The sequence below is a fragment of the Geotrypetes seraphini genome, chromosome 3 (genome assembly GCF_902459505.1).
Source record: "Geotrypetes seraphini chromosome 3, aGeoSer1.1, whole genome shotgun sequence".
Taxonomy (NCBI): Eukaryota; Metazoa; Chordata; class Amphibia; order Gymnophiona; family Dermophiidae; genus Geotrypetes; species Geotrypetes seraphini.
In genome coordinates, this window is record NC_047086.1 from 174419779 (window position 1) to 174445188 (window position 25410).

Below are 25410 nucleotides of genomic sequence, written 5' to 3' on the forward strand. Positions count from 1 at the left end.
TGCCAATAGTCATCTGTACTCTAACACTCCACTGTAACCACCACGACTGGTACTAGTCTTACTGTAGGCAGCACAGAATCCTCTTTGTAATCTTATGATCTTTGATCAATTGCAACCACAAATTCTACCCCTGCTATGTCTTATTTGTAAGCGGCTGCAGCATTGAATCCAAGTAGAAAACTGCGGGATATAAGAAATTGTATAGTTTGGCATGGTAAGCTCTGGGGCTGGTTTCTTAAAGGAAGCAGAAAAAAAAACAGTTATAAAAAGGCGTTTGGACGTATTCCTGGAGTAAAGCCCATGAACTGTTAAAGACCAAAGGAAAGGTACGCTGAGATACTAAGTTACACCATTCAGCTGTCCTCACACTCTCAGGCGCCCAGCACCCCACTTCAAACGCATTTGAGGAGAACCAGTCTCCCCTCCCCATCTCTCTCCAGGCTAACTTGTCTCCCCCTCTCCACCCGGTGGGCAATCCAACACCCCCCTCCTCTGCAAATTTATACCTGAGATCGCCCACCACAAACTCCGCAGCTTTCCTTCTTCAGTGACCGTCCCCCTCTGACACAACCTCTCTCCCACGGACGAGTCCCACCTCGCCGGAAACAGGAAATTGCGTCAGAGAAGGCAGAATGTTGGAGAATTGAAAAAAGTTGCGTCAGAGGAAGGCGGGACGCCAGAAAAGGAAAGCTGTAGCAGGGCCTGTGGCGAGCGATCTCAAAAAGACACGAAAGCTGCAGGGGAATAAAGTCACTGCGGAAGAAAGTACTTCCTGCGGCGTTTATGTACCAGCGTAGAAGCTTCTCAGTGTCACATACCTACGTAGGGTCTTCCAAGACGTCCGAGTACAGCCTTATATTCCTTTTTTTCAGAAATTCAGCGCAGCCGCTCTTGCTATCTGACCCGGACAGAAGCAACTAAACTCGCACTGACACGTGCACTGTTGGCGCATGCGTGTGGCCACCTTGAGATGCAGCTAGAACGCTGTACGTGGAGGTCGCCACACTCACGTGCCAGTGGATCGGGGACAACCTCTGCTGTGTGATTATTAAAAGCCAAGTCTCCGAGGACTTGCTACACAGTGTTGGTTAACCGTGTTTTATCGTAAGTGTTAAATAATGCACTGGGAGCTCTGAGTACAGTACCAATGCTGATACATAAATCATATTCTTTCTTTTTTATATTCACTGTGGTTCTATAAAAAAATTTTTTTTTTCATTAAATCCACTGAGGAACAGTGACATAGTGAGGGAGTTTGGTATCCAGGGCAGTGGTTTCCGGCTTTACTGCCCCCTACTGTAATCCCACAGCCTGTGTGAATCCGCATACCTCTTGAAATGTTGGCTGGTGCGAGCAAAATCTTATACCTTCTGCTTGTGCTGTTCTTGGCTAACGTGACTATTTATTTTTTTCCTCAAAACGGGTAGTACGGATATAATAACCCCAATTCTAAAAAATCGAAAAGAATCTTCAGCTATAATATCCAACTACAGACCAGTAGCATCCATTCCGTTTATTGTAAAAATTATGGAGGGATTGGTACACACCCAACTGATGGATTATCTGGATCAGTTCTCTCTCCTACATGAAACTCAATCCGGTTTTAGACCATTATTCAGTACTGAGACAGTAATTGCGGCTATTTTAGACAATCTGCGCCTACTGTTTAGTAAGGGCCTTAATGCCCTGGTTATGCAATTTGATATGAGTTCTGCCTTTGATCTAGTAGACCACGGGAAACTGCCATTGATGCCATTGGTATCAGAGACGAGGTGCTGAATTGGTTCCGTGGCTTCCTTATGTCCCGCACTTATCAAGTACGTTTTAATTATGAACTTTCAGATACTTGGAGCAATCCATCCGGTGTGCCACAAGGGTCTCCGCTATCTCCATTGCTCTTCAACGTCTACATGTCCTCACTAGGCACGCAGCTAACCCAGTTAGGGATAAAACTATTTAGTTATGCAGATGATTTTACGATCATCATCCCATTCGTTAATTCTATCTCTGAAACTATTCCTAAAGCTTCAGAAGCCATAAACGTGATGGAGCACTGGATGACAACCTTTAGGCTCAAACTTAATTCAGAAAAAAACAACTTTCTTCGTTGCTTCGCCACATCCACTTGACACCAAATCACCACTATGTATCAATAATCTTAATTACCCTATCCAATCTACCATAAACATACTAGGTGTAACTTTGGATCAGTGCCTAACCATGAGAGACCAGGTGGACTCCTTGATCAGAAAGGGATTTTTCACTCTCTGGAAACTCAGATCCATTAAAGCTTATTTCGATACAGCGGCATTCAGAACCCTAGTCCAATCCCTCGTACTGAGTCTACTTGACTACTGTAACATCGCCTATTTAGCAATTTCCCAAAAGAACATGCAGCGTTTACAATTGATGCAAAATGCAGCGGTCAAACTGATCTTTGGGCTGAGGAAGTTTGACCACATGACACCCTACTACATTGGCTGCCAATGGAGGCGCGTGTAAATTTGCCTGCTTCTGCTTCAAAGCACTACACAAACTTGCCCCTAAATATATAACTGACCTTTTCGTCTTCTCAGCCAACAGACACAAAAGAAGCTCACATTCCAACTTGGTTTCCCCCCCAGTGAGAGGTTGTAAACTGAAAAAAACACCATGAACATCTTCTCTCGCACCAAGCAGCATCATGGGGTAAAGACCTAGAACAATTGCTTTCGCCCACTACTTATGAGGAATTTAGGAAACGTCTGAAAACACACCTGTTCCTAAAGTATCTAGACAACTGATCCTCTCTTCTCTCTCCCCTCTATAGCGATTAACTTGTTCTATTGATCACTCTCTCCTCAAAAATGGATTTCCTGTCCTATTAACCCTCTTTCTTCCTCCCCTCTTAAAGTCAATCAATTTGTACCTTTGCTTAATCTTTGTAAACCGCATAGAACTTCACAGTATTGCGGTATATAAGCTGTTATTATTATTATTATTACCCCCGGATCCCATTAAATATAGTGCAAAATGTAGACAGCAGATATAAATTCTCAAAAGTGACACATTTTGATCACTAAATTTAAAATAAAATCATTTTCCTACCTTTATCTGGTGATTTCATAACTCTGGTTGCACTTCCTTCTGATTGTGCATCCTCTCTTTCATTTTTTTCTCTTTCTTTCTGTCTCCCTGCTTCCCCTAACTCCCGACGAGCAAAGCCACCCTGCTTCCCCAACGCACCCTGCTTCCCCTTTCCCCCACAACCCAAGCCACCCTGCTTCCCTGACACACCCTGATTCCCCTACCCCCCATAAGCCAAGCCACCCTGCTTCCCCTGGCCCCAACAAGCCAGCCTGCTTCCCCGACGCATCCTAGCCAAGCCACCCTGCTTCCCCTGCCCCCCGACAAGCCAAGCCACCCTGCTTTCCCTGCCCTCTGACAAGCCAAGCCAGCCTGCTTCCCCTGCCCCCACGCACTTGCTTCCCTGACCCAGCAACATCAAGGCGCGTGCAGCGACTGCACAAACGCCAGGCCTACACGTCTTCTCTCCGCCCCCCCCTCCGACGTCAATTCTGACATTGAAGATGAAGTTCTGGGCCAGCCAATCGCTGCCTGGCTTTCCCGGAACTTCCTCTCTGACGTCAGAATTGACGTCAGGAAGAAGGCTTCTGGGTGGCAAGCAGCAGCGGCGGACCGGGGGGTGGTAGTTTGAATCGGCGCTGGAAGGAGGCTGGTAAGCCATGGCAACGGTGGACCGGGGGGATTGAATTGGGCACTGGAGGGAGGCTAGCTGTGGCGTGGCAGGGAGGGAGGGGAAGCAATCGCCTGTCCCGTTGTCCCCGCGCACAGCTTCGGGACGCTGTCCCTGAAAACGGTACATTTTGGTGTCCCAAAGCTATGTGCAGGGACAACGGGACAGGGGATCCAAAAACGTGACGTATGGTCACCTTATTCTTGGCTCGCTTTTGATGTGAGGTCCTGATCCCACAACCAGGAAGAGAGCTGAGGCCAGTGCAAGCAGCAGGTGGAAGTTGCCACTCATGTCAGTGAATATTTAAAGAGGTATGCAGAGGGAGGGAGCAGAAAGGAGGAGAGGCACTGGCGCCCGAGTTGGTCCACCCCTTACTATGGCAGTGATGAAGGGGCAGTGTTAAGGGCAGACTGGGTAGGAGGATGGATTGAGACATCCAGATTTTATTTCCATTGAAAGCAATGGAAATAAAACCCGGATGTCTCGATTTAGTGAGGTTACTTACCTGTAACATAGGTTCTCTGGGACAGCAGAATAAGTTAGCTACCCTTGGTAATGTCATCGACATGTCCTGAAAGCAGATTTGCTCTCCCAGAGCTCAGAAAAAGGCCTTTGCGACCTCCCTCTGAACATATGCTAGCCCCCCCACCCCCTTTATATACCCAGGATAATCCTCTGGTGCCACAGGTGTTTCCTATTTAGTCCTTGTAACCACATTCAGTAGCATAATTCTAGGGGAGACGGGCGGTATAGTGTGGCTGACTTATCCTGCTGTCCCGGAGAACCTATGTTACAGGTAAATAACCTCACTCTCCATGAACAAGCAGGAAGAGTCAGCCACCATTGGTGCCTCTCCAGCCAAGGGACTAACAGCTCCCTACCCAGTTTGTTCTCGGGCCTCTTCCACGCCCTGGCCTGCTGCTGTGGTAGGATGAGGCTCATTCATGTGGTGAAAAGGATGAGGACACTTCTTTAAAAATTTGTAGGCAGCCTTAAACACAGTCAACATAACCTCAAACATACTGCCACTTTGGAAGTGCCTGATGCCAATGGGGTGCCACAACATGAATGCAGTTCTTTTTGGAACACCACACGCTTGTGCTAGCAATGGATTAACAAGCTTTTGGTAAGTTAACAATAATTCTCTGATAATACTGACCTACAGTTGTAGTCTCTACTCAGTCTCCTCCATTGAGTTGGGCTTAGAGGCAGGTATCACATCTGCAGGGTTGAGAGGTATCTCTACCACCTGAAGGATTTCAAGTCCGAAGCCATTTGTAGTCTGTAGTGGGCAGTCTAGGTAGTAGTGAGAGGGTTTAGTGACCTGGGTTCCAGGTTTGTTTGGGTCCCAGGAGACAAACAGCTGTGAGGACCTGTGCCAGGGTGGGTATGGAGCAGATATAGTTTTAGCGCCCGGGTGCAGTCCAGGGTAGGGATTTGCTATTCCAGTGGGTTGGTGTGAGGCTCCAGGTGGAAGGAGGGAAGCACAATGGCCTGGTTGATGTAGAAGGTGGAGTTCACCTTGGGTAGAAACTTGGGGTGAGTCCTGAATGAGGTGCGGTCATGATGGAACTGCGTGTTGGGTGGGGGTAAATTACCAGAGTCTGCAGTTTGTTGATGTGACTGACTGATTTGTGGCCATGAGGAAGATGGTTTTCCAGGTGATGAAACTGGTGCCTGTTGTCTCCATAGGTTAAAAAAGGTGTTCCATGAGGTAGTGGAGGATGACATTGAGGCCCCAGGCTGGAGTTGGGTGCCGCAATGGGGGATGGAGTTTTTGAATCCTTTCATGAACTTGGACACCAGGGTGTGTGATGTCAGGGCCCTCCCTTCAACGCTATTGTGGAAGGCGGAGATGGTGCTCAGATGCCCTCATGGAAGCTGCTTTGAAGCCTCTGGATGACAGGTGGAGAAGATACTGGAAGATAGATTGGGCATGCAAACGGGTCCAGGTGTGCTGCCATACACCATATCTGAAAATGTTTCCATTTGAGTGCATACAATTTTCTGGTGGCAGGCCGTCTGGCTGCTAACAGGACCTAGGTGTCCTCGAGTGTCAGGCAAAGTTGAGCCAGGGTTATCCTTTCAACATCAATACAGAAAGGGCCAGCATCTGCAGGTTGGGGTGTAGAGTGGTGCCCTGGTCCTGTGTGATGAGGTCTGGTCCGTCTGTTTGGCAGGTGTACCTGTGGCTGTACTGCCAAGCGGTGGAGGATGGGGAACCATGCCTGTCTGGGCAGTGCAGAGTGATGAGAATTATGGAGGCCCCGTCCTGCATGATCTTCCATACGGTTTTATGGATGAAAAGTGTTTGTGGGGGAGGTATGTTACAGTAGCTGGTGGCCCCAGTGGAGTGCAAAAGCATCAGAGTTCAGGTGGTTTAGAGCAGAATCGTGTGCACTTTGTGTTGTATTCGCTGGCAAACAGGTCTAGCTCCGGGATGCCTCACCGCTGCTGGAAGAGGTCTTGAACTACATTTGGGTGGAGAGACCATTCATGAGGGTCCATTTTCCAGCGGAGGCTGTCCGCAGGGTGTTGTAGAGATCCGGTAGGTAGGGGGCCTTTGTGTCGTCTGCAAACTTGATGATCTCACTGGATGTTCCTTCTTCTAGGGCATTGATGAAAATATTAAATAAGATGAGCCCAAGTACCAAGCCCTGGGGCACACCGCTAGTCACTTTTTCCCAGTCTGATAACTTCCCATTTATGCCCACTCTCTGCTTTCCATTCTCCAGCCATTTGCCTATCTATCTTAGTATATCTCCCTCTATTCCATGGCTTTGTAGTTTCCTGAGAAGTCTTTCATGTGGAACCTTGTCGAATGCTTTCTGGAAGTCCAAGTATATTATGTCCACCGGTTCTCCAGAGGGCATCCGCTGAAAATCAGGGGAGGGAAGTTTCATGGCGACTCCAGGAAGTACTTCTTCACCGAAAGAGTGGTGGATCATTGGAACAGACTCCCACTCCAGGTGATAAAGGCCAGCAGCGTGACGGATTTTAAGAAAAAATGGGATACTCTTGTGGGATCTTTAAGGGAGTAAATTCAGGGGGGGGATACTTGGAATGGGCAGACTTGGTGGGCTATAGCCCTTTTCTGCCGCTTTTTTCTATGTTTCTAATTTGTTTGTTCACAGTCTAAAAAAATTGAAGTAAATTCGTCAAACATGATTTCCCTTTCCTGAAGCCATGTTGACTGGCTCTCATCAGGTCATGTGTATCCAAGTGCCGGATATGCTATCTTTAATCAGTGCTTCAACCATCTTTCCAGGGACAGACGTAAGACTCACAGGTCTGTAGTTGCCCAGTTCTCCTCTTGATCCTTTTTGAAAATTGGCGTGACATTCGCTATCTTCCAATCGTCTGGTATCTGTCCAGTTCTAATTGATAGGTTAGCAAGTTTTTGCAATAGCTCTCCAATTTCAACCTTCAGTTCTTTTAAGACTCTCGGGTGAATTCCATCAGGTCCAGGGGATTTATCATTTTTAGATTGTCGATCTGGTCCAAGTCCACTTTCTACTGTGGTGAGGCTGTCTATTACTCCTTTGAACACTTTCACTGCTTCTGGTATTGTTGCAGTGTCCTCCTTCGTAAAGACAGACGCAAAGAAGGAATTTAGTCTGTCTGCAATTTGTTTGTCTTCCTTGATGTACCCTTTTCTTCCCTGGTCATCCAGCGGTCCCACCACCTCTTTTGCGGGGGTTTTTCCTTTTACATATCTAAAAAAGGGCTTGAAATTTTTGGCCTCTTGCACTATTTTCTCCTCATAGTCTTTTTTGGCATCCCTCACCGCCTTGTGACATTTCTTTTGATCATCTTTGTGTTTGTTCCAAGCTTCGGTTATTTTCGTGCGTTTCCATTTTTTTAAAGGAGTCCTTCTTTTCTTTTATGGCTTCCATCACCTCTCTAGTAAGCCATGCCGGTTCTCCTTTGCCTTTAGTTTTCCTTTCTTTGGATATCCGCGGAATGTAGAGATTTTGTTTCACCATGGCTCTCATGTTATCGTATCTTCCCTTTTTAAAGTTTAAGGTTGTGGTTAAAGTTTTGGTACGTTTCCCTTTCCCGATGTCAAGTTTAAAGTTGATCACGTTGTGATCGCTTGTCCCCAGCGGGACCGTGATTTCTACTTCTTTTGTCGGTCCCGTAATTCCATTTAGGACCAAGTCCAAGGTGGCGTTTCCTCTCATTGGCTCTCCCACCATTTCTTCCAGGAAGCAGTCCCCTAGCGCTTCCAGGAACTTGGCCTCCTTGCCGCAGTTCGAGGTTCCCAGGTTACAGTGTATCTCCGGGAAATTGAAGTCTCCCATGATTATTACATTACCCGTCTTACATTCTTATTTAATTTCCTCTATCATTTCTGAGTCTGTCTCCTCCGTCTGTCCAGGGGTCGATAGTAAAGGCCAATTTTTGTGTCTGCACCATTGTGTCTAGGAATCTTGATCTAGAGGGACTCCAGCTTCTCTGTCCTTTCTGTTGTAGCCTCTCTAACAGATTCTACTCCATCCTGAATATATAGGGCAATACCTCCACCTTTCTGCCCTACTCTATCTCTTCTGTATAGTTTATATCCCTGTAGTACTGTGTCCCATTTGTTTTCATCATTCCACCATGTTTCTGTTATACCAATGATTTCCAGTTCATCGTGTCTTGCTATCCAAGGAGCAAAGGCAGCGCTTTTTCTATGGCCTGGAGCTCCAGGAGATTTTTTTTTTAATTATTTTATTTATCAATTTTAAACATTATCATTTTATACAAATAATAATAAGAAAAGAGAAAAACAAAAAACAAAATTTTACAGACATTGAAGGATATTCCTTACAACATTACCCGTTAATCTCTTTAGTCCACTTAATGGGAGAAAATTCCTGAAATTAACTTAAAAATACAATAAGATATAATCATGATCTAATTTTATGGTGCAAAACACTACTGAACTCCATTTATAATTCATTCAAGTGGGAACTAATTATTAGTTTCACGAAGCTGTAAAAACTGTTCCAGCTGCAGTGAGTCTTCCAGGAAACCTGTTAAATCAAATTCTATCTGTTCCAACTGGTCTACATCTAATTCTGCCGGAACTTTCTTTTTCTAAGGAATATAATACAGATTTGTTAAGGGCAAAGTATCTGCTTCTGTCAGCCCCAAAACTTCTTTAAAATATTTCCGAATCAAAATTTCTGGGGTCAACAAATGAGTTTTAGAAAAGTTGACTAGACATAGATTTTTTGCGCGTAAAATATTTTATCGCAGGACAAGCAGGCAGGTAATCTCACATATGGGTGACATCAACCAACGGAGCCCGGATGCGGACGCCTCACAAGCAGACTTGCTTGAAGAAACTCAAAGTTTCGAGTCGCCCGCACCACGCATGTGCGAGTGCCTTCCCGCCCAACGCAGGGCGCGTCTCCTCAGTTCTTAGTTTTCTGCGGAGCCGAGAAGTCCGTCTTCGACTCTCTGCATTAACTTTGTTACTTGTGCCTTCTCTAACCGTGGTTTGTGTTTGTTTTCTTCACGAATCGCTGTTTTTGTCTTTATTTTATTTTCGGTAAAAAAAAAAAATATTTTTCCGTCTGTTTTTCCGAGCCAGCCGCTCAGCCGCGGCCCGACAACTTCGATCTTGTGGCGGCTGTTTTCACTTATATGTCCCGGCCTGCTAAGGGCTTTAAGAAGTGTAGCAAGTGTCAGCGCGCGATCTCTATTACGGATCCTCACCATCGTTGCCTCAAATGCCTTGGGCCTAAGTATCATCCTAGATTGTGCCTGCCTTGCCAAACGCTTCAGCCTTGTGCTTTTAAGCTTCGTTGTATCCTGGTGGACAAGCTGTTCGAAATGGATTCTTCTGAACCCCCGACTTCGAAGATGACCTCGACATCCAAGGTGACCTCAGCCTCGACTTCGAAGACGACTTCGACTTCGGCCGATGGTCCTCCAGCTTCTACTGCTTCCACTTCGAGCCTCATCAGACCTTCGTCTTTTGCAGCGGCTCTTACTTCATCGACATCTGCTGTACCTTCCCCTGTTTCCTCAGGTCAGATAGCTCAGCAGACTGTTCCAGCGGTAGTGATTAAAGTGCCTAAGACTACCAAGTCGAAGCACAATCACACTACCCCAAAGGAACCTCCAGCCAAGGCAAGTGGACCAGTTTCAGACGCGGATCCATTTTTGCCAGCTTCCTTCCAGACCTTGTTGGAGAAGCACATCGTTCAATTCCTTACTAACATGGGACCGAAGCTTCTCCCTCTTATCCAGCCTGGACATGTAGCAAACTCCTGCGAGGTCGAGCCGCTTTCCTTGCCTCTGTCTGATCCTCCACACTCTTTGCAGGGAGCAGAGTTTCTGCGAGTGTCTGGTCTGGCATATAAGCACATTCAGCAAGGAGCAGAATCTTTGCATGTGCCGCGACAGGATTCCTCACACTCTATACAAGGAGTAGAGTCTTTGAGAATGCATCAAGGTTCCTCTACCTCTCTCCATTCTTTGACGAGGTCTCATCGCTCTTCAAGATCTGCTTCCAGGCACAGTTCTCATCACCACTCGAGGCCTTCATCGAGCCATACTTCCAGACATGGCTCTTCCACTAAACCTCGTTCTACTCCACATACTCCTCCCATGCCGGGCCTCGAGGATATTCCACATCCGATTGCCTCATCCAAGTCACCATATTCATCTGATGCCTTTTTACATGCTGAAGCTTCATCTTTGACACAGGCTGCCTCGACGTCCTCGAGTTCTTCTCGAGGCAAAGCCCTGGCGGGTCAACTCTCTTTTTCATCTTTTCTCCTTCAGATGGCTGTGGATCTTAAATTGGATACTGGTTCCAAATACTCCAAGGAGTATCTCGAAGTCATGCATCTTTCTCAACCTCCAGCTGAGTCACTTAAGCTTCCTCTTCATAAGCTTTTAAATCAGACTTTTGGTTGGTGCATGGAGACTCCTTTTTCCTTAGGAACTGTTCCAGGAAAATTGGATTTTTGCTATAAAACTGTACACCGCAAAGGGTTTGACAACTCTCAGTTATCTCATCAATCCCTGCTTGTTGAGTTCTCTTTGAAGAAATCCCATCCTTCCAAGGTCTATGCCACCGTACCCCCCTGGAAGAGAAGGAAAAACTATGGACAAATGTGGACGTTGCATCTATCAAAATGCCATGATGTCTTCTAAAGTCCTTAATTATAATTTTCATTTTATTACTTATTTTGAGTTCCTTATTTCTCTACTTCCATAGTTCATGAGTTATTTGGATTCTCAAAAGCACTTTGAATTTCAGGAAGTTATTGCTTCTTTATCTCAACTTCATTTATATCTTCTCTAGTCATCTTATGATGCCTTCGAATTATCTGCTAGAGCAGCTGCTTTTTCAGTGGCTATGCGTCATCTTGCCTGGCTTCGTACCATCGACATGGACCCTAACCTTCAGGACCGCCTCGCCAATATTCCTTTTGAGGGCAATGACCTCTTTGATGAATCTATCAAGGCAGCCACCAAGAAAATGTCTGACCATGAAAAGTCCTTTGCTTCTATTGTCAGACCTAAGCCAAAGTCAACTCCTGCTAAACCTGCATGCCTTCCTCCTATTTATCAGCGGCGGTTTGCTCCAAGGCAGGCTCCTTATTCTCGTCCTCCTCTTAAGAAGCAGCAGCCTCAAAAACAGCAGCATAAACCTCAACCTTCTGCTGCACCTAAGCCTACTCAGCCTTTTTGACTGCTTAGAACAGAGCATAACCTCCATCGTTCTGCCTCTGCCTTCTTTTTCCCCTATTGGAGGTCGTTTCCATCTTTTTTACCACCGATGGACGACAATTACGTCAGACCTCTGGGTACTTACCATCATCAAGGAAGGATACTCTCTTCATTTCAATCAGGTTCCTCCGGACCTTCCTCCAAGAGAGTATCCTTCCAGTCCATCCCAGACCGCCCTTCTTCTTCAGGAAGCTCAAGCTCTGCTTCGCCTCCATGCTATAAAGCCAGTTCCTTTGGAACAGCAGAACAGGGGGTTTTACTCCCATTACTTCCTTGTTCCGAAGAAGACGGGCGATCTGCGACCCATTCTGGATCTCAGAGCTCTCAACCACTTTCTAGTCAAAGAAAAGTTTTGCATGTCCCTGGCATCTCTTTATTACCTTCTCGAGCAGAACGACTGGTTATGCTCTCTGGATCTCAAGGAGGCCTACACTCATGCTCCCATACATCTGGCCTCCCGTCAATATCTCAGATTCGGGTGGGGAATCTGCATTATCAATACAGAGTGCTGCCCTTCGGCCTAGCTTCATCTCCCAGAGTGTTCACCAAGTGCCTAGTAGTGGTGGCAGCAGTACTACGGAACCATGGTCTTCAGGTATTTCCCTACCTTGACGACAGGCTCATCAAAGATTCAACATCTCAAGGGATTATTCTAGTGACCCAACGGACTACCTGGTTCCTCCAAGTTTGGGATTCAAAATCAACTTTCCCAAATCTCAACTTCAGCCTTCCCAGACTCTAAAATTCATTGGAGCTGTTCTGGACACTATCCAGCTCAGAGCTTTTCTTCCGCAACAACGATTGGAAGCTCTTCGTCACCTCTGTCATACAGTATCTTCCCGCTCCTCCATCTCAGCGAGGCACATGATAGTACTTCTGGGTCACATGGCCTCCACAGTACACGTGATTCCTTTTGCCAGACATCACCTCAGAATTCCTCAGTGGACCCTGGCAACTCAATGGACGCAGGTTTTCGACCCTCTTTCCCGACACATATCAGCCACTCCTTCATTGAAACAGTCTCTCCGTTGGTAGATGGTCTCTTCCAATCTTTCCAGAGGCTTGCTTTATCAAATGCCCCCACATCAGAAGGTCCTCACAACAGACTCTTCGACTTACGCTTGGAGCGCCCATCTCGATGGTCTCCGTACACAAGGCCTCTGGACTCGTATGGATCGTCAGTGTCGCATCAATCTGTTGGAACTCAGAGCGATCTTCAAAGCTCTCCAAGCTTTTCAACATCTGCTTCATGACCAGGTAGTCCTCATTCGAACGGACAACCAAGTCGCCATGTATTATGTCAACAAACAGGGAGGGACGGGATCTGCCTCCCTTTGTCAGGAAGCTGAAGGTTTGGGACTGGGCAATCTGCCACAAACCTTCCTCAAAGCTGTCTACATTCAAGGGGCGAACAATTGCTTAGCGGACAACTTGAGTCGTCTTCTGCAACCTCACGAATGGACTCTCTATTCCTCGCCTTTTCATCACATTTTTTCTCAATGGGGAACCCCTTAGATAGACCTCTTTGCGGCTCCCCACAATTTCAAAATGCCTCAGTTCTGCTCCAGGATATACTCTCCTCACCGCCTCGAGGCAGATGTTTTTCTTCTGGAATGGACGAATCTCTTCCTCTAAGCATTCCCTCCATTCCCTCTCATTCTCAAGACTAGTCAAGTTGAAGAACGATCATGCCACCATGATTCTAATCGCTCCTCGGTGGCCAAGACAACCTTGGTACTCCCTTCTACTTCAACTCAGCACCAGGGAGCCATACCTTCTACCAGTTTTTCCTTCTCTGCTTACACAGAGTCAAAGATCTCTGCTTCATCCCAACCTACAGTCTCTACACCTGACAGCTTGGTACCTTTCAACATAACTCCTCTTCAGTTTTCTCAATCTGTAAGAGATGTTTTAGAAGCTTCTAGGAAGCCTACCACTAGACAATCCTATCATCAAAAGTAGACTAGATTTTCTACATGGTATTTTTTTCATCATAAGGAGCCTCAGGTTTTCTCCTTATCTTCTGTTTTGGACTACCTATTGCACTTATCCAATTCTGGCCTCAAGTCTACATCTATCCGAGTCCATCTCAGTGCAATTGCGGCTTTCCATCAGCCTATTGAAGGGAAACCCCTCTCATCCAGTGGTTTCCAAATTCATGAAAGGACTCTTCAATATTAAACCTCCTCTCAAACCGCCTCCTGTGGTTTGGGACCTCAATGTTATCCTTACTCAACTCATGAAGCCTCCATTTGAACCAATTGATAAGGCTCATCTGAAGTATCTCACTTGGAAAGTGGTGTTTCTCATAGCCATCACTTCCGCTCGAAGAGTCAGTGAACTGCAAGCTTTAGTTACTGACCCAACATTCACTGTGTTCCATCATGACAAGGTGGTTCTTCGTACTCATCCTAAATTCCTACCTAAAGTGGTCTCTGAATTTCATCTCAACCAAAGCCTCATTCTCATCCTGAAGAATCAGCTCTTCATACTCTGGACTGTAAACGTGCTTTGGCCTTCTACTTGGAACGCACCAAACCACACAGAACTGCTCCTCAACTTTTTGTTTCCTTCGATCCAAATAAGTTGGGCCATCCTATTTTTAAGCGTACCATCTCCAACTGGATAGCGGCTTGTATCTCTTTCTGCTATGCCCAGGCTGGATTACCCCTTCACAATAAAGTCACAGCCCATAAGGTCAGAGCAATGGCAGCTTTAGTAGCTTTCCTCAGATCTACACCTATTGAGGAAATTTGTAGAGCTGCTACTTGGTTCTCGGTTCATGCCTTCACTTCTTACTATTGTCTGGATACTTTCTCCAGACGGGATGGACAGTTTGGCCAAACAGTATTACAAAATTTATTCTCCTAAATTGCCAACACTCTCACCATCCCATTCTGGTTAGCTTGGAGGTCACCCATATCTGAGAATACCTGCCTGCTTGTCCTGGGATAAAGCACAGTTACTTACCGTAACAGGTGTTATCCAGGGACAGCAGGCAGCTATTCTCACAACCCACCCACCTCACCTGGTTGGCTTCTCTGCTAGCTATCTGAACTGAGGAGACGCGCCCTGCGCTGGGCGGGAAGGCACTCGCACATGCGCGGTGCGGGCAACTCGAAACTTCGAGTTTCTTCAAGCAAGTCTGCTTGTGAGGCATCCGCATCCGGGCTCCGTTGGATGACGTCACCCATATGTGAGAATAGCTGCCTGCTGTCCCTGGATAACACCTGTTATGGAACGTAACTGTGCTTTACATCTTCTCAAATCTAGTATAATTAATATGTGAATCTTTAAGGACAGAAGACGATAAAGCTTGTAATGTTGATATCTGGGACTCTGTTGTCAGAGTACGTTTCTCAATAATTTTCAAGTTTGAATCAATATTTTCCAGCTTATTAACTACTTCCTTTGAAAATTTTACATCTTGTGTTACCACTGACATTAATAACCCCTCTACCCTGGTATTAATTAACCACTAATCATTAAGAAAAACTTCCTGTGGTTCATTCTGGGTTCCTGAAGCAATTAAAGCCTCCTCCTGAAAGGTGATGGCCTTAGGTATCTCCTCATAAATTAATGAGGAAGGTACCAATTGCTCCAACGAAACAACGGGATGAGAGTTGGAACCATTCTTGGGATCCAAACCAACATTTATATTCGGTGGAGGAGGAGGAGTTCTTTCTAGGGGGCTGAGCTATGCCCCCGATAGAGAGTCAGCGCCCAGATTACCTCCAATAACATTGGTAGACACGAGGTGTCTGTCTATGGGGCCAGCCAGTACTGGTGTCGATACTTTCGCCTTGCCTTTCCTTTCCTTTTCCCCATTAGATTTTAAATAATTATTCCCATACTTAAAGTTCTGACAATCCCTCATGTCTCAGTGTCTCCAAGGGGCTCCAAGGGGCTCCCAAGGGGCTTGGGATGCCCCTTAGGGCACGCCCCTTTGGCCATGCCCTGCGACCACGCGCCGCAGTCGCAGCCTCCTTTTCACTCTCGAGTGCAGGACCCGGCTGACGTCAGGGCTTCTGTCTCTGCGGGTGCCTGCCAAGATTCGGCACCCGAAGTCACCAGCTCTAGTTGTTATACAGAGCACTGCTATCGGGAACACAGGTAACAGACCCCGAACACTGCACCTCAAAATTAGGTAGTCTCCCACTCCAGGAGATTTATGTGGTGTTTTGCTTCTGAGAGGGACCAGCTGCTCTTCATGCGCAGATGCAGGAGATGGGCCCCCCAACTGAGCTTGGAGGCATTGGACGTGAGGGCTGGAGGGGGTCTTCCTTTGTAGATGTTTTGATGGTTTCCACCATGAGAGCGCAGTGTACCGGATGAGTGATGACAACCTTTTGGGTCAGGGGTTGAGAGTGTTGGCTCTATCCTTTCTTGAGGTGCTACTGGATCGGCAGCATATTTAACTTGGCCAGGGGAACCACATGGATGGACGCTGCACAGTGCCCCAGGAAATGCAGAAGTGTCTTTTTAAAACATGCCCTGCCCTGACGTGCCTTTTAAAAACACCCCTGCCCCGTACCTTTTTTAAGCACCCCCCACCCCATCATACCTTTTAAAAACACCCTTATAGCCTGGTGGTCCAGCGTATATTGGCACGGGCAGGAGCCAGCTTTCCACATTGCTGCCTGAGCCTGTGCCGCTTCCTGAATGGCTGCCATCATTTGAGAACTGATGGCATCCATTTAGGAAGCGGCGTGGGCCCAGGCAGCAACGCGAAAAGCTGGCTCCTGACTATGCACTATAAGGCCCGCTGTTTCTGGTGATGTGACTGCCTTGTTGTAGAACCCTTGTAATGCCTCGCGGCATCGAGGTGTCTGCGGTATTGGCTGGACTGTTGTCTTCTGGACAAAAGTCAAAAATAAATATAAATATAAATACAGATATAAATACAGTTTATCCCGTTTAGGACCTCAGCGGTGCTAACTGTGAGAGAGTTTCATTCACAGATTACAAGCACAGAAGTCTTCATCGGTCATAATTTTTTATATTTTTTCATATAAGTTTCGATTATAGTACTTCATTTAATAAATAGATTTTTGAAAAAAGTACTCATCTCTTTGTTAAAGAAGCATAGCAGGGGTTCTTCACCAACATAGGCTATGTTTCGCCCAGGGGGCTTTATCAAGGTATTTCCCCTGACAAAAGAAGAGAGAGTTACCATAAATAACTTCAGCCTTTATCATTCTATATTACAGAACTAACTCATACAGGCATAACTTAGAGCCTATATCAGTAGTCTAACACAGTTTATAAAAACGCTCGAAAATATTTTAAACACATACTTTTATTATGCCGATTCCATGAATACTGCCGGAAAAGTTTGCAGCAGAAACATGGCGGCGGCGTTCTTTTATTAAAAGTGTCAACGTAATGACCTCATACAAACGTACCCTATCAGAATCGAAAGCGAGCATGGAGACATTTAAACTAATGTCATCCATTCCACTTCAGTATTCAAACCATTCGGTTTAACTGTATTAAGTGAAAAAATCATCTTTTGTTCCATAAAATTTAAACGTTCAGCATGGTTTCCACCCTATCTCAATGCAATCAATTATTCTCCATTTTAAATCACTAATTTTATGCCTCATAGCCTGCCAATGCTGGACTAGCGGCGCTTCTACACTTCCGGTATTAATTTTAGACTTATGTTCTGTTAATCTAACCATGATTTTTCTACTAGTTCTCCCTATGTATACCAGATGACATGGGCATTGTATTGCATAGATAACATGCATACTATTGCATGAGGTATTCATCCTTGATTTAAAGACCCTCTTAGTGCCTGGATGGATCCATTCTGGGCCCACAATCGCTTGAGAGCACCATTGGCATTGTCCACACATTTCCTGTGTACATACTTGTTCAGTAGGAATAACTTCACATTTTTCCTCGAATTTTTGTAAAGCCAAAAATTCGCCGATAGTCCATCCTCTCTTAAAAGAAGCTGTCGGATACTGTTGAAAACATGAATGAAGTTTCAGCACTGACCAATGAGACTTTATACTTTGAAAGAACATGCTGCTTAAATCATTAAAGGGAAGCACACAAATCAAATTTTCTTCTATTTCCCTGTTTTTGCTTTCCTGGATCAGTAAAGATCTTTGCGCATATTTCGCTCGAAGGTATGCTTTCCTGATAGATGCGATGGGGGAGACTTTAGCCCCCTCAGTGGCTAACTTATATGTTTCTAAATTTGAAGCTGACCTGATATACCCAGCCCCAGTTTTTCATAATGTAAAGTTATGGAAACGCTATTTGGACGATATACTGTTTTTCTGGGGGGGATCATCTGCAGAATTGGAAATCTTTCTTACATGGATTAACACCTTGGATCCGCATCTCACCTTTACTATGACATCTCATCTTAATAAGATTGCATACCTGGATTTAATGATAATTAAAGATCAAGTTATTAAAACTACTCTCTATAGGAAAGAAGTTGAACGAAATAATTTTTTGCATTTCCTGAGTTACCATCCATACTTTTTGAAATATAATATACCAGTTAGTCAGTTCCTACGAATAAGACGTGTATGCTCTGACCGAGAAGAGTTTGAGAAACAATCTAAAATTATGACTCAGAGATTTTGTGAAAGATATTATCCTAAAACATCTATCAGGAAAGCATACCTTCGAGCGAAATATGCGCAAAGATCTTAACTGATCCAGGAAAGCAAAAACAGTGAAATAGAAGAAAGTTTGATTTGTGTGCTTCCCTTTAATGATTTAAGCAACATGTTCTTTCAAAGTATAAAGTCTCATTGGTCAGTGCTGAAACTTCATTCATGTTTTCAACAGTATCCGACAGCTTCTTTTAAGAGAGGACGGACTATCGGCGAATTTTTGGCTTTACAAAAATTCGAGGAAAAATGTGAAGTTATTCCTACTGAACAAGTATGTACACAGGAAATGTGTGGACAATGCCAATGGTGCTCTCAAGCGATTGTGGGCCCAGAATGGATCCATCCAGGCACTAAGAGGGTCTTTAAATCAAGGATGAATACCTCATGCAATAGTATGCATGTTATCTATGCAATACAATGCCCATGTCATCTGGTATACATAGGGAGAACTAGTAGAAAAATCATGGTTAGATTAACAGAACATAAGTCTAAAATTAATACCGGAAGTGTAGAAGCGCCGCTAGTCCAGCATTGGCATGCTATGAGGCATAAAATTAGTGATTTAAAATGGAGAATAATTGATTGCATTGAGATAGGGTGGGAGGGTGGAAACCATGCTGAACGTTTAAATTTTATGGAACAAAAGATGATTTTTTCACTTAATACAGTTAAACCGAATGGTTTGAATACTGAAGTGGAATGGATGACATTAGTTTAAATGTCTCCATGCTCGCTTTCGATTCTGATAGGGTACGTTTGTATGAGGTCATTACGTTGACACTTTTGATAAAAGAACGCCGCCGCCATGTTTCTGCTGCAAACTTTTCCGGCAGTATTCATGGAATCGGCATAATAAAGGTATGTGCTTAAAATATTTTCGAGCGTTTTTATAAACTGTGTTAGACTACTGATATAGGCTCTAAGTTATGCCTGTATGAGTTAGTTCTGTAATATAGAATGATAAAGGCTGAAGTTATTTATGATAACTCTCTCTTCTTTTGTCAGGGGAAATACCTTGATAAAGCCCCCTGGGCGAAACATAGCCTATGTTGGTGAAGAACCCCTGCTATGCTTCTTTAACAAAGAGATGAGTACTTTTTTCAAAAATCTATTTATTAAATGAAGTACTATAATCGAAACTTATATGAAAAAATATAAAAAATTATGACCGATGAAGACTTCTGTGCTTGTAATCTGTGAATGAAACTCTGTCACAGTTAGCACCGCTGAGGTCCTAAACGGGATAAACTGTATTTATATCTAAGGTCTCTTATTTTTGACTTTTGTAATTAACCTTAGTATAACAGATATTTACTGCCTTATAAAACTGTACTTTGACAAAAAGATGGCAGCTCAAAAAGATTCCTTTGAGGGATACTCAGAAGAACATTTCCAACAGATTTTGCAACGTCCATGTCTGATGGATGATTTAGGAGAAAATGTACCCTCTAACTCATGGTCAGATCTAGAGTTAGCATGGAAGAGATTAATTAGAGCTGAGCTACACGAAAGTACATTGGTTCAGTATCTACGGAGAGCGATGATCCCTAGAGGTCTAAGGATTATTAAAGAACCTAAGACTTTTAGTATGGATAAGTCCTTTATGGAAAAATGGACGGCTATCCTGAATAGGTGTAGTCGAGACCTGATGATCCTCTTAGTGGAGACCACAAATAATGTGGAAAATGATATTAAAGAACAAATTAAAGCTATAGATAATGTCATCTCTCAAGAACAACAGTCAGCTGATGAAAATGTGCAAAAAAGGAAAACCCAGATGATACTATTGCCAAATTTAAAGAAACACTGAAGTTAGGCAAAGTTAAAAAATTGAAACGTGATGAACGTGACTACCAACAAGATAGGGTTTATACATGGATGAAGAAAATAGGAAATAGAAATACTATTTCTAAAGATAAATCTAATATTCAAGCTGGAAGCAAACAAGTAGCTTTTGAGGGATCTTCAGGAACTTCTGATCTTAGTAGTGATGACGGGAGTGACTCACTAGGAGCTCAAGGATCGATAGAAGGTCAAGGAAAAGTGCGACAAGGGGATCAATCAAAAGGGAGAGGAAAACAAGTCCAAAGATCGAAAGATACACAGGGATCAAATGTTCGAACCCGAATGAATCGCTATCAACAATAATTAATATATCTTCCACTCCACTTTCTGTACAGCAGACCGAGGTTTTACAATATGGCTTGAGATTTGTTCCCAAAACTGCCTATGATCCATTTCGGATGCGAATTGCTTTTTTCAAATTTTTTCGCAAGTTACAACTTAAAGTCTTTTTTGATGAAAATCCTCCTAATTTGGATATTTCTATTGTTAAAAATGAATCCAGATGGTGTCCTCCTGGGGCTTTGCAACCTTTTTTGAGTACATACCGGGATCTTGTTCTTAAAGATCTAGAGACTATGGAGGAGGTGTATGCCTCTCAGCATAGGAAGTTTAACCTCTCTAGAAATGAGATGACGGTTTTGAAAGATCTACAAAAGAGGTTTGATATACTGGTGGTTCGGGCTGATAAAGGTGGGGCTATTACGATTTGGGATCGCTCTGATTACCATAAAGAGGTTTTGAGACAACTAGCCGATACTGCTGCATATGCTAAAGCTGACGAAGATCCTGTTATGCAACTGAAATCGGAGATAAAGGAGATAGTGGAGGAAGGTTCAAAAAGGAAAATGATTACAAAAAAAGAAGCGCAATTCCTAATGGAGCCGTTCCCGTCCACTCCTAAAATATACCTACTCCCAAAGATCCATAAAAACCTCAAGAATCCTCCAGGGCGCCCTATCGTTTCTACCAGAAATTCGGTTTTGGAACCGTTGTCTAAATTTATCGATTATTTTTTGAAATCTGAAGTTAAGAAAGCCCCTTCCTACTTGAAAGATTCAGCTCACTTGTTAAGATGTTTGGAAACAGTAAACAATCTCTCTGAAATTACTTATTTAGTTACTTTAGATATTACCTCATTGTATACCAGTATACCCCAGAATGCTGCTTTGCAGATTGTGGAAGAAACTTTAATGAATATGGACTTGGGCCGGTTTAAAAAAGACTGGCTTATGAAACTAGCTATTTTAGTGGTTAAATCCAACTACTTTTGGTATCGAGGTGATTTCTATTTTCAGACTCAAGGAGTCGCGATGGGGGCGACTTTAGCCCCCTCAGTGGCTAACTTATATGTTTCTAAATTTGAAGCTGACCTGATATACCCAGCCCCAGTTTTTCATAATGTAAAGTTATGGAAACGCTATTTGGACGATATACTGTTTTTCTGGGGGGGATCATCTGCAGAATTGGAAATCTTTCTTACATGGATTAACACCTTGGATCCGCATCTCACCTTTACTATGACATCTCATCCTAATAAGATTGCATACCTGGATTTAATGATAATTAAAGATCAAGTTATTAAAACTACTCTCTATAGGAAAGAAGTTGAACGAAATAATTTTTTGCATTTCCTGAGTTACCATCCATACTTTTTGAAATATAATATACCAGTTAGTCAGTTCCTACGAATAAGACGTGTATGCTCTGACCGAGAAGAGTTTGAGAAACAATCTAAAATTATGACTCAGAGATTTCGTGAAAGATATTATCCTAAAACATCTATCAGGAAAGCATACCTTCGAGCGAAATATGCGCAAAGATCTTAACTGATCCAGGAAAGCAAAAACAGTGAAATAGAAGAAAGTTTGATTTGTGTGCTTCCCTTTAATGATTTAAGCAACATGTTCTTTCAAAGTATAAAGTCTCATTGGTCAGTGCTGAAACTTCATTCATGTTTTCAACAGTATCCGACAGCTTCTTTTAAGAGAGGACGGACTATCGGCGAATTTTTGGCTTTACAAAAATTCGAGGAAAAATGTGAAGTTATTCCTACTGAACAAGTATGTACACAGGAAATGTGTGGACAATGCCAATGGTGCTCTCAAGCGATTGTGGGCCCAGAATGGATCCATCCAGGCACTAAGAGGGTCTTTAAATCAAGGATGAATACCTCATGCAATAGTATGCATGTTATCTATGCAATACAATGCCCATGTCATCTGGTATACATAGGGAGAACTAGTAGAAAAATCATGGTTAGATTAACAGAACATAAGTCTAAAATTAATACCGGAAGTGTAGAAGCGCCGCTAGTCCAGCATTGGCATGCTATGAGGCATAAAATTAGTGATTTAAAATGGAGAATAATTGATTGCATTGAGATAGGGTGGGAGGGTGGAAACCATGCTGAACGTTTAAATTTTATGGAACAAAAGATGATTTTTTCACTTAATACAGTTAAACCGAATGGTTTGAATACTGAAGTGGAATGGATGACATTAGTTTAAATGTCTCCATGCTCGCTTTCGATTCTGATAGGGTACGTTTGTATGAGGTCATTACGTTGACACTTTTGATAAAAGAACGCCGCCGCCATGTTTCTGCTGCAAACTTTTCCGGCAGTATTCATGGAATCGGCATAATAAAGGTATGTGCTTAAAATATTTTCGAGCGTTTTTATAAACTGTGTTAGACTACTGATATAGGCTCTAAGTTATGCCTGTATGAGTTAGTTCTGTAATATAGAATGATAAAGGCTGAAGTTATTTATGGTAACTCTCTCTTCTTTTGTCAGGGGAAATACCTTGATAAAGCCCCCTGGGCGAAACATAGCCTATGTTGGTGAAGAACCCCTGCTATGCTTCTTTAACAAAGAGATGAGTACTTTTTTCAAAAATCTATTTATTAAATGAAGTACTATAATCGAAACTTATATGAAAAAATATAAAAAATTATGACCGATGAAGACTTCTGTGCTTGTAATCTGTGAATGAAACTCTGTCACAGTTAGCACCGCTGAGGTCCTAAACGGGATAAACTGTATTTATATCTAAGGTCTCTTATTTTTGACTTTTGTAATTAACCTTAGTATAACAGATATTTACTGCCTTATAAAACTGTCTTCTGGACAAGCCAGGTCAAACTAGACCATTAGACGAGGGGGTCTGCAATATGGTGCAGTGTTCCCTTAGAGTGTCCACTGTCTTCTTGACCTTGTCTCCGAAGAAGTTCTCACCAGAACAGGGTGAGTCCACCAGGCACTCATGGGTGTCTTCACGTAGTCCTGATGCTTTCAGCCATGCTGAGATGGCCATCCCGGCTGTGCAGGAGGAAGTTTCAAAGGCGGCTCTGATCATGTTTTTTCCGCACTCCTCCATGTAGAGTGGGTATCAAGATGGAACTGCAATCTGATGGGAATGTGGCTATGGCATTCTCAGTTCTTTTCACTAGTGTGTCATTGTAGAGCATCAGCTGGAAGAGGTGTGCATTTATTTTAGCATTAAGAAAGGAGCCTTGGTACACCTTTTTAAAAAATTATTTATTCTTTATTAATTTCACTTTTACATCATCAATACTTTGGAGATTAACAGAAATGATTGAAATAAAGTAAAATAAATCTAAGAATACAATAGGAAATAATTAACACCTTTCACCCACAACATTTAGAAATACTGTGATCCCAAATTAGGAAAAAGTAACTATCTATGAATAATAAAGGAACTGAAATGCATTGAAAAGCCAATTTCTTCTCTACCACTTAAAAAATCCTCAAGCTGCTTGGGGTCAGAGAATTGAAATTGTTTACATTCATGAACAATACAGCAATTACAAAGAAATCTTAACACAAAGTTAGAAGATAAAGCCTGAACCCTAGCATGAAGGCCAAGAAGACTTTTCACCTTATCTGCATATTTCGTGCCAAGTCAGGGAATACTCTTAGACCCTAGAAACTGAAAATCCAAATATCTAAAGGAAAGCTTCAAAACATTATTATGGTCAAGTTCAAAAGCAAAGGTAACCAGCAATGTAGTCCTAAAGGTAACGACATCCAGAGAGGATTCCAAAAAGGCATTAAGTCCCAGGGTTTCTTCCTTCTCAGCTGTTACCCCCGGGTTAGCAGAACTCCTCCAACCCTGTAGGTATTGAGCACGTGTACTAGGAGGAAGTGCCTCCAAAGGCATCTTCAAAACTTCCATCAGAAATTTCTTAAACATATCCACAGCTGGCACCAGTGGAGACTTAAGAAAATTAAAAAATCATAAGTTAAATGGTCTTGATTAATTCTCAAGGTACTTTAAACTTTTTGCAATATAATTTCTATCTTTTACTATCAAGGACTCACATGTCTCCACTGCCTGAAGCCTAGCCCTTAAGGAATCCATTTCTTGATTAGCAACCTGTGCTTGAACCAAGACTGCTTCAGAAATATTCTTCAAAGCCACAGTATTTTGCCTAACCTCTTTTAACAGAGAAGATTGTATGCCTTTAATGGCATCTCACAGTGATTCAAGTGTCACAATGGCTGGTCTTGAGTTTTCCCACTCCTCTGAAACCAATTTTACCTGGGTCTTAACTTTCATTAGATTACTCACTGTTTCCTGGCCCAAGGTTTTGGAAGCAGCTTGCATCAGTTCTTCCTTTGGAGCAGAATCCAAATCCTCAGAAGGCAGCCCCCCCCCCTTGCTCACAGGGGATATCATCCTGTTCGAGTTCTCCTGCTAAACTCTGGACTTCTGATAAGTTTTCACCCGGGCACAGTGGCTTAAAGGTGCCCCCAAACTGCTGCCCAATAGAGATACTCGGGGCACAACTGAAGGAGAAGAAGTCACTGGTCCCGCTGGTGCTTGGAAGACATCGAGAGTCGGCTGTCTCATTCCCGGAGTGGATGGTGCCACCGGGGGAGGGTCTCGCACTTTTCCTCTCCTTTTCCCCATCGAGAAACGACAGGGAAGTAAGATATGGCAGACCAAACTCTTCAAAACACCAAGTCTCTACTGCTCAACCGTTCAGCCTGTCCTTCCACTAAGGTGCCATTTTGGATCAATCCGCCATGGTACACCTTCTTACCCACTGTATCCAGGGTCTTGTGTTCTTTCCCTGGTAGGTCATTGGCATGTGACCTGGTGTTTCGTGCTTTCTTCAGAGTCAATTCTACAATAATAGAGTGATGTGAAAGCTGAGGTTTATCAAAGCCCGGTGTGTGATGCACCTGGTACTTGAGGTCTAGTCTTTTTGAGACCACTGCCCCCGAGATTGGTGTCTGCCAGACTTTATCCTGGCAGTCCAACACCAGCTTGTGGATGGGCATTACTGTTGGGGCCTTCGGCGTGTCTAGGTATTTAAGGATGCCGCAGTCTTCATTGGGTGGCTCTAAGGTTACCAGGGAGGAAATCACCAGAGCTGTGGACATCTTTTCTAGGACCTTCGGTACTTTAGGTTCTCGGGGAGTGG

General features: G+C 43.7%; 1 protein-coding gene across 7 annotated transcripts in view; it reads right to left on the reverse strand.

Annotated features, from left to right (window-relative positions):
* The window catches only part of BCLAF1 (BCL2 associated transcription factor 1), a 245353-nt gene extending 244379 nt beyond the window's left edge, over positions 1-974 (reverse strand). The window contains exon 1 of one of the 7 annotated variants that reach the window (XM_033936166.1): positions 819-974. The gene's annotated coding sequence lies outside the window, so the exon portion shown is untranslated. Of the gene's footprint in view, positions 1-506; positions 633-818 lie in introns of those variants that run through there. The other 6 variants (XM_033936164.1, XM_033936160.1, XM_033936162.1 and 3 more) reach the window with 6 other exon arrangements.
* Positions 975-25410: the final 24436 nt, after the last annotated feature.